A 9,000-nucleotide genomic window follows, 5' to 3' on the forward strand; every position below is an offset into this window, starting at 1 on the left:
ATATGCCAGCCAGAGTGATGGGTAGAGGCAGGTGCAAAGTAGTGAAGAAGCTCGGATCAATGCCGGGTTAAAGGATATTGATAGTTTTATCTGGTACTGGTAGTAGAACATCTAGTTATGTCTACATCTGCCGCACACATTGTTTCATAATCGGTGATATCATGGCAGTCTCTTTTCCAAATCTTGCCAAACGTACTGTATGCAGCTTTGCCACCAGGCTTTGTGAACGCCTGGTGAACAAGCTTCTTCGTAGTGATACTTGGCAAATACATGTAGGTTGGTACTGGCTTGTTGTGCCCATGTGGATCTGCAGGTTAAGGGAGGCCATGAGCTATAGCATAATGCTCTATAAAGTATAACATGCTTCAGCTCCACAACATCTTCCACAGGCAGTGCATTCCAGAGTTCATTCAAATCCTGTGTTGGGCTGATTTCACTTGCACTGACAGCAGCCTGCACAGATTTCAGCACCCAGGGCTTGATCCTGGGCTGGAGGCATACACAAAGACTTCCTGACATGCGTACATTATGTACATGACTTCCACACCAGCCACTGACTGTAGTCTTCAGTAGTTCAGAGTAGAGCCCCATCTATCACATCTCCCAGCATGCTGGACGCGCTGGGTAGCCTCACCACGTCTCCTGAGCACGCCTAGCTTTCCGCCTACACACAAGCAGCGCTCTGACTTGGTCAGGACGTGCGCTGTGCGCGCTGTAAATGTAAAGCAAGGTTTCAAGTGTCACGCTCTTCAAACAGCACCAGTGCGGAACAACTACAGCCCTTGTCAAACTTGTCGCGCGCCTCCTGGATTGTAGACAGTACTTGAACCGATTTTTCTTGGTCTGCACTCTGTTTATTGCCGGCATTGAGGGGCTGGGCTGGTGGCAAAACTGACGCCTGATCGAAATTCTCCTCCGCATGGCCGTCCAGCTCGATCAGCGTTGCGTCCTGCTATTCCACATCCAACTCTCCTTGGCACTGCTGTCATCAGAACTGCGATTGGACCAGGCCAAAAATGACTATTCATCGTAAAGGAGTTCGGATGAAACCTCTGGGAGAAGCCCACAGCAATTACTTGAGCTAGCGACTGTCTTCTGCTTCGTTCCGCCATGACTCTCACCTTGTGATCTTCAAAAATCGACAGACCGTGACGTTTTGTTCTTTTTCTCGAAAAAATTACGAAGCACCTAAGGTCGGTTTTCGCAGAGCGCGGGTCATATATCGTATACATACATTGCACCAATTTGGAGTACACCTTGTATATTGGTGCATACACCCGTTTAGAATCGGAATATTGAACTTTTGCTTGGCTGAGGTCCTTCAGTAGATGTGTTTGAACAAATTTCTAACCAAAAAGGAATTTTGAAAATTTTGACCCAAGGGCTGTTTTCGCTGGTTGAGGCCCAAATGTCGTTCCCAATAACTTGTTCCTGTTGTCCGTTGTAATGTCTGGAGAAGATGTCGTCAGTTGACCTTCTTCGGACTCAACATAACAACAACTGCGTAGTGAAGAAATTGTGTAGCATTATTCCCACATCGACGAGGAATAGCATCAATAAATTGTACAGACAATACATTTTCTTTCTGGAAACAAAGCATAGGATCAAACTTTAGTTTGTACAACGCTTCTAACACAGCCGAATGCAATGAACCTCTACCACGTGACAGTACTGAGCAAACGTCATTACAGTACAACTCCCGACAATTAGCATACGTGGACAGATGGCTTTAGATAGATGAAGCACCACTCTGGGCTCATTTCTTTGTTGTCCCCTCAAGTGTCCTGTCATCTCTCCTTTGCGTGACATCACAGTACCCATCTCATGGCCTGGTGGAGTTCATTGTCCCTTCAGCTGCATCTCCTCCAGTATGATTCTTCATGGAGCTTCTCACTCTAGCTTCTCTAGTCTCAAAGTTCTGGTTTAATTACGTGGTCTTCCACGTTGTCCAACACCCACTTTGGTTATCACTTCTATTGTCATTGTAAGTCGGTCCTCTCCAGTACGTCTTCTCACTTGGCTTCCTGTGACGCTGATGGATCCTTTCACAGTTTGGTTGGTTTTTCGGTGGGCCTTTCTCCAACTTTTACATTTCTCTGGGTTGACTCCAGCCCCACACATGTGAAGGATGAGAAGCAAGTTGGCATATCTACACCGGAAGAGGATGATTCAACAGTAGACGGTGAATTACATATAGGAGGACGACCACGACGACGACGAGACTCAAGCGCATCAAGCGGAACAACACTTTATGGCACATTTTGGCGGATGCGTGCGCTTTATTATCATACTGTTCTTACAAAACACATACATCGGTATTTTGACGGCACAAAGCAGCAAGGCGGCAATGAGACATACGGAATGGCACGGGTGGAGGAAAGGGAGGGGCAGCTTGCTGGACATAGGATCTCGGCTTCATTGCTACCCAAGTTCGAGGCAAGGGGATCAACGGCCAGTGTTCATATCGGCAGCATCCACACAACGCAGACAGGAAAGGTGTCAGCTATGTATAGATGCCACAGACCTGAGCCTCGAGATAACTCCGGACTTCTGGCCAAGGCCTCTATACCGTGCGAAGCCCAACCGACAACACCCTGCCAGCGCTGCGAGAGATGCCCCTACAACTGATGGTGCTGACAAAGCTGACAGAGACGGTACGGCATTAGCTAGCGCCCCCCCCCCCCCCACCCCCATTGATCAGTGCAGCTCCGCTGCTCCGCTGGCTAGTGACCAACACATTTGATCTCACCAACAAGCTGGAAGCGTGCCAGCATGCACTGCTCAACAATAACGTTGACATAGCAGTTATCACAGAAACGAACTTCTCGGCCAAGACTGTAGCCTCTGAGACGATATTTCCAGGATACTAGCTTCCCATCCAACGTGACCGGGATGCATCTGGCAGCGGCATTGCTGTATGGGTGAAGTCCGGCCTCCCAGTGGGGCACCTCGACCATTCCCACTGATGACCACGAAGTCCTCCGGCTCGCAGTGAGTCTTTCTACGCAACAATCTATTGTTATCGGTGCCTTGTTTCAGCCTGGATCCTGTGCGGACAACGACATCTGTCTGATTGAGTATCTTGGACCTGCACTATACATGGCCCGCACTCACGGCACTCACATGGTGCTAGCTGGGGATTTTAATGTCCATCAAGAGACTTGGCTCTGCAGCACCAAAACAACTGTAGCTGGAGAGGCCTTGGAAGAACTGTGTGCTGAGCTTCAACTCCACCAGCATGTTGCAGCCGACTAGGGGTCTGAACACCCTGGACCTCATCCTCTCCAACATGCCCGTTCCTATAGACACCACTGTCAAAGCGCCACTTGGTTGCACTGACCATGGGGTTGTTCTTGCCGACTTCTAGCTCACCCCTGATGCTGAGCAATCTACCTCCAGGACTGTCTGGCGCTACAATCAGGCAGATTGGGGGCGCTTCTGACTGGTCCACCATTGCGACTGACGACCCTGAAGAGTCCTGCAGAAAGCTGAGTGACGTCATCTCCAGCGGGATGCAGAAATTTATCCCCGACAAGCAGCTTGTTACCCGCCCAGCAGACCCCAAATGGTGGACTCCTGAGTGCACCACAGCAATTAACGCTAAAGACAAGGCATGGAAGACCTGGAGATGCAATATTGTCAGCGAAGCCCACAAGGCTTGCTTTATGAGCTCAGTAGAAGATGCTATCCTCGCGAATGTGCGAGCTTGCACACCCTGGGAACTGAGAGTTTGTCGGAAACTGTCACGCGAAGGCCTTAGAGACAAGCAATGGTGGTCAGTGCTGAAATTTGCTGCTGGCGCCAGTCACGGCTCGCATATACCATGCCTGGTGGATGACGCTGGTCGACAACTCCATATGAATGCTGCCAAAGTGAACTACCTTGGTCCCTATTTCGCCAATAACGTAGCCTTGGAGATGATGACTTGGGCCGGGGGGGGGGGGGGGGATCTCCCTCATGCTCGCGAACCCGGGGTCACCCCACTTACCCAAATCCACTTCCGCCTGCAAACAGTGAAACGCCTCCTGAACCAGCTCGACGTTGGCAAGGCGTCCGGTCCGGACAACATCCCTGACCGAGTGCTCAAAGAGTGCTCCCATGAACTGGGGGGGGGGGGGGGGGGGGGTACTAAGGGGAAAGTAGGTAAAATATGAGAGAGTCTAGAAGTGAATGGAAGAGGGAACAGAGTTAGAGCATTTTCGTCTTTTGCCTTTAGTTCGTAGCCTGTCCATCTTTGAACATCTGCAATGCTTTCCTTGTTCACGGGTTCAGAAGAACACACTGCGGGAGCTGGTTCCAGACCTCCACAATATGCTGAGGGAAGGATGAAAGTACATCATTCCGTTCTCAGTGGGGCGAGCTGAAACTGGTGTGATGAATGCAGTTGTGTGCTATGGCTTGATGTGTTGGTAGCGCAGGGTGGAAGACGGGCGAGGAGCATATCTGGGCCAGTTGAACAATGGGGCTTGTACAGAAAGCAGAGTGCTCCAAGCGTTCTGTGAATGCCTAGGCAAGGGAGGTTTTTCTTTCCTTTTTCATTTTTCCACATTGATCATGGCTCTTGGGCAAAGACAAAAAAATTGCATAGTTGGAGCATAGTGATGGTGAGGCTTTCTGGCCTCAGCCGACCTGAGGTCTCGACATTATGGGGACATAAAACGCACCAAAAAAAAGAAGAAGAAAAATTAAAGAAGTGACAGGTACATGACACTAAATGTTAGTAGGAGAGACAGTACATTAGAAGGAAGGGAAGGATAAGACAGAGAGTGTTAGGAGGAGAAGGAGAGAAAAGAAGGAAACACGTTATTGGAATGAGTACATGGAGCGGAATTTGAAAATCATGGGGTGAGGCAGATATGATGCTGATACCCAGAGATGATCATGCACCCACGATCATCCGTTGTTCTTCAAACAGCGGTTGGCTGCAACTTTGAAATGTTGCAAGTTCTTGGTGCAAAATGGACCAGAGAAGACTCCGGCGGGCAGCTGGTTCCAGACGGGGAAAACTGCGCGAGGGTAGGCTCGACACAGGTTGTTTTGGGAAGGGACTGGAAGTTCATTTTGCCAGTTGGTGTGCGTGGGCGTTACATCTTTGAAACGCACTACAGGTGGAGTGGACTGTTTGGGATTGGGGCTGCTGGGGTGGCAACATCCTCTGCAGAAAGCGATGTGCATCTGGACAATGCATATTGTACAGGAGGCAAAGGTAGGGTCCCTCACCGATTAGGCGATGGCCACACTGTTGGATGGGGCGAGCCAGAGTGGTTTGTGCCCGGGAGGACAAAGCGCTTGCAGATCACACAATGACACCTGGAGTCCAGCATTCGAGAGGGATTCCGGAGGAAGCCGAGATGCTGCGATCCTCGAATAGCCATCTTGGAAACATATACCAGATCTCTTCAAGACATTGGACTTACGAGCACGTTTGAGGTGACGCAAGTAACTTATTATCCTTTTCCAGGCTAATGAAGCTGAGGAAAAATGTTGATAGGAAACACCTCGGGCTCTTCAACAACGTTCTGAAAACTAATGGTTTCGCGAGTAAACTTCCGTACCTTCTCCTCAGGTGATATATAAGCAAGAGCAAATACAATGAATTATGAACTCGGATGGTGAGCCAATTAAATTTTGGTTGAAAAGGAGAAGGACAAAGTCATGACTAACTGTCCACCAACCACCATTTTGTCGCACTCGCTGACTGTATAAGATCTGGTTACGTTGGTGGATAGTTAGTCATAACTCATAACATGTTGTCCTTCTTCTTTATCACCATAATTTAATTGGCTCCCCATCCGAGTTCAACTTTGCACACCTTATGAGCCGCCATAACCACCTATACGGCGAAACGTACGTCGTGTGGAACAACTTGTTACTGCACATAATTAGCCTATCATACTTAAATGACACAGTGTAGTGAAGTTCAGTAGAATGTTGACGTTTCGGTTTGTCACAATTCGTCTTCGCTTAGCTTCCCTTTTCATTGTTTTCCACATAAACTTGAGCCTCCCAAGTTGGGTGGTTTGTTGCGTCGTCGAGTTGTAGTAAGGCCGGTATGTCCAATAGTCTTACTAGTTTCGTCATAATCCAGTAACATTTGGCATTCTTTGTTCCCGTGGCGCGTAGCTCGTGCTCTTCTTCGTTGCGCTTTCCTTCTCCTCTTGGACCTTTTCGAAACTGAGCCTTCCAAGTTAGAAGGTTGTTGGTTTCTGCACCTTGGAGAAGTGTTGGAGCCAGGAGTCAGGTCGCCGAATGTCTCAGTACTCCTTGTCAGTTTTGTGCCATTTTTGCCGCAACTCTGCTGTGATAGTTGCTGGGACTTCAATGTACATCACCAAGTGTGGCTCCACAGTAGCATAACAACTAGAGGTGTCGAGCATGCAGAGGACACGTGCTACATGCACGGTGTTGAACAGCTAGTCGATCAACCACAGCACGGCTGCAACACACTGGACCAGATGATGACCGACCTACCCATAGAATCATTGGTTTCTGTTTTGCCACCTCTTGGCAAATCTGACCATGCCTGTCTACTTGCCGACTTCCAGATCCATGCATCACGCGAGCCTCCCATATCTAGAACAGTATGGAAGTGTAACAGGTAGCCGAGTGGTAGGCGCGGTGCAATCAACAAGAGTTAGTTTTATTCTACTTCTCTCAGGTACACACCTGGGATATAATTATTAGTAAAAGAAGAAGCGGCAAATAAATGACTTTCTCTCCGGCGCACACCTAGAGGTTGACTACTTCTTCTTCGAGTTAGCTTTGTCGTTGCTATACAATCTTAATAATCTAATGAAATCAGCAATGCGCAGCAGCTTTTATGCAACAGACGTCGTACGCTTACAAACGGAGATACACAAAATATACATCAGGTAAAGTTCCGTATTAGTTCCGTATTACTTCCGTATTAGCCGGCCAGGGATACTACACCTTCCCTTCCTACAGATAATCACGCCCTCGTGATTTTCAAAAATTAGCGAAGAGTTATGTACCCAGCGTCAACCGGAAGATGGCAAATTATATCGGAAATGATAACGTTAAGAGTAGACAGAAGAAATGAACTGATAACAAATCATAACATAGAAGTAAAAGCACACCAGGTTCACACGATCTCTTGGGGTCAGGGAAAGAATGGTCCTCCAAACAGGACGTGAAAGACAGCCAAATTTCTAAACATCGCGGGCTCAAACTGCCAGGAAATTCACAATTTCAAAAAAATGCATTGCATCGTGGGAAATTACTCCGGTACACACCTGATGTGTAAAAGGGGTTTCTCACACACTTCTCTCACCAGGTTAAATAGGTAAAATGTGGCTCACTATGATCAGACGCCTACCAAACTAAACTGGATATCACACACTCGCATAAAGGAAGACTGAAGAGAACAGGGAGACTGAAGGAAGACAGGAAAGAAAATGCCATACCTGGAATCAGCGTAAGTAACCACGACTAGCTCGGCATAAGACAGGGATACTACAGAGGTATCAGCATGCAGATTGGGCCAGGCTCCGTCACTTGGTCAGAACCACCAATTGGGCAGCTATTGCTTGGATTGATCCAGACCTGTCATGCACTGGCATCTCAAAGAGGATCCTGGAGGGTATGAAGTGATTCATCCCCTCTAATACCCTGAAAACCTGTGCATTCGACCCTCTTTGGTGGATCCCTGTGTGCACTGCTGCCACAGTGAGGAAATGACGTGCATGGAGATACCTGAGAGATAACCTGCTCTGCTGAACTGGAACAACCTCTTTCTACACTGTTCACACAATGCTTCCAAACTGTGATACAGCCCAAGACATGGAATATTGCCAACATAGTCCCTATATTCAAACGGAAATCAAAGTCTCTACGCTCCAATTACCGTCCAGTTTCGCTCTTGTGTATTCTGTCCAAAGTGATGGAGACAATCATCAACAGAACAATAACTAATTTCCTCGAGTAGAACGACGTCTTCTCCACAAGACAGTTTGGATTTCGCCATGGCCATAGTGCAGCCGACCTCCTCTCCAGCCTCCACAACCAATGGCTGCATACAGCCGGGAAGAAAGGCGCAGCACGCATACTCACCATTGACATAGCCGGCACGTTTGATCGCGTATCACACCCCGGTGTGCTACACAAGTACAATGTATACTGCTTGCGTGGGCAACTGCACCAGTGGCTCAGCAGCTATCTCATTGAACGCTACCTTCAAGTGGTCATTTGTGGCCAGACATCCTCAAGGCTCTCAATTCAGACTGGAGTCCCCCAGGGCAGTATTCTGGGTCCGACTCTCTTCCTCATATACGTGAACGACTGCAAGGACCACGTACCAGCCGGTGCTGACCAAGCCTTATTCGCAGATGACACTACACTGCATGCCAACATCACCTCCACCACCCAACAAGATACCACCCAAGCCCATCTGCTAGCAGTCAACAACATCTCCCTCTGAAGTCAAGAATGGAAGATAGAAATTTGAACTCGCAAAAAAGTATTCAACTGCGTAATTCTTCTTTCTGCTCATAAAAACGATCATGCATCAGGGATAATCTGACTTACATTATTCCTTGGTTCCAACGAATGTCCAGAAGTGATAAAATATTCCACTGTGGAAACATGACCACGCCGTGCTGCATCATGTAATGGTGTGTCACCGTCCTGGAAGTAGCAGAAAATTAAAGACAAGACATGTACACACATACCCACAATCATACACATGTTGATGCACACGCACCCTTGCACGCACACACACACACACTCATGCATGCATGTACACACACACACACACACACACACACACACACAAACACACACACACACATCAAAAAAAACACACACCTCAGATCTCAGACCTGCCCATCGCAGAAGCATTGGTAAAGAACAGCTACGTTAGACACAGCAACTAGTGATGGGATAACACACACACACACACACACACACACACACACACACACACACACACACACACACACACACACACACACACACACACACACACAAACGCACACACACAAA

General features: G+C 48.1%; 1 protein-coding gene across 1 annotated transcript in view; it reads right to left on the reverse strand.

Moving 5' to 3' along the window:
* LOC135827620 (uncharacterized) overlaps positions 1 to 8,637 on the reverse strand; it is a 134,277-nt gene extending 125,640 nt beyond the window's left edge. The window contains exon 1 of the mRNA XM_065340086.1: positions 8,545 to 8,637. The gene's annotated coding sequence lies outside the window, so the exon portion shown is untranslated. The remainder of the gene's footprint in view (positions 1 to 8,544) is intronic.
* Between the last annotated feature and the right edge of the window lie 363 nt (positions 8,638 to 9,000).

Source organism: Sycon ciliatum, chromosome 11 (genome assembly GCF_964019385.1).
Source record: "Sycon ciliatum chromosome 11, ocSycCili1.1, whole genome shotgun sequence".
Taxonomy (NCBI): Eukaryota; Metazoa; Porifera; class Calcarea; order Leucosolenida; family Sycettidae; genus Sycon; species Sycon ciliatum.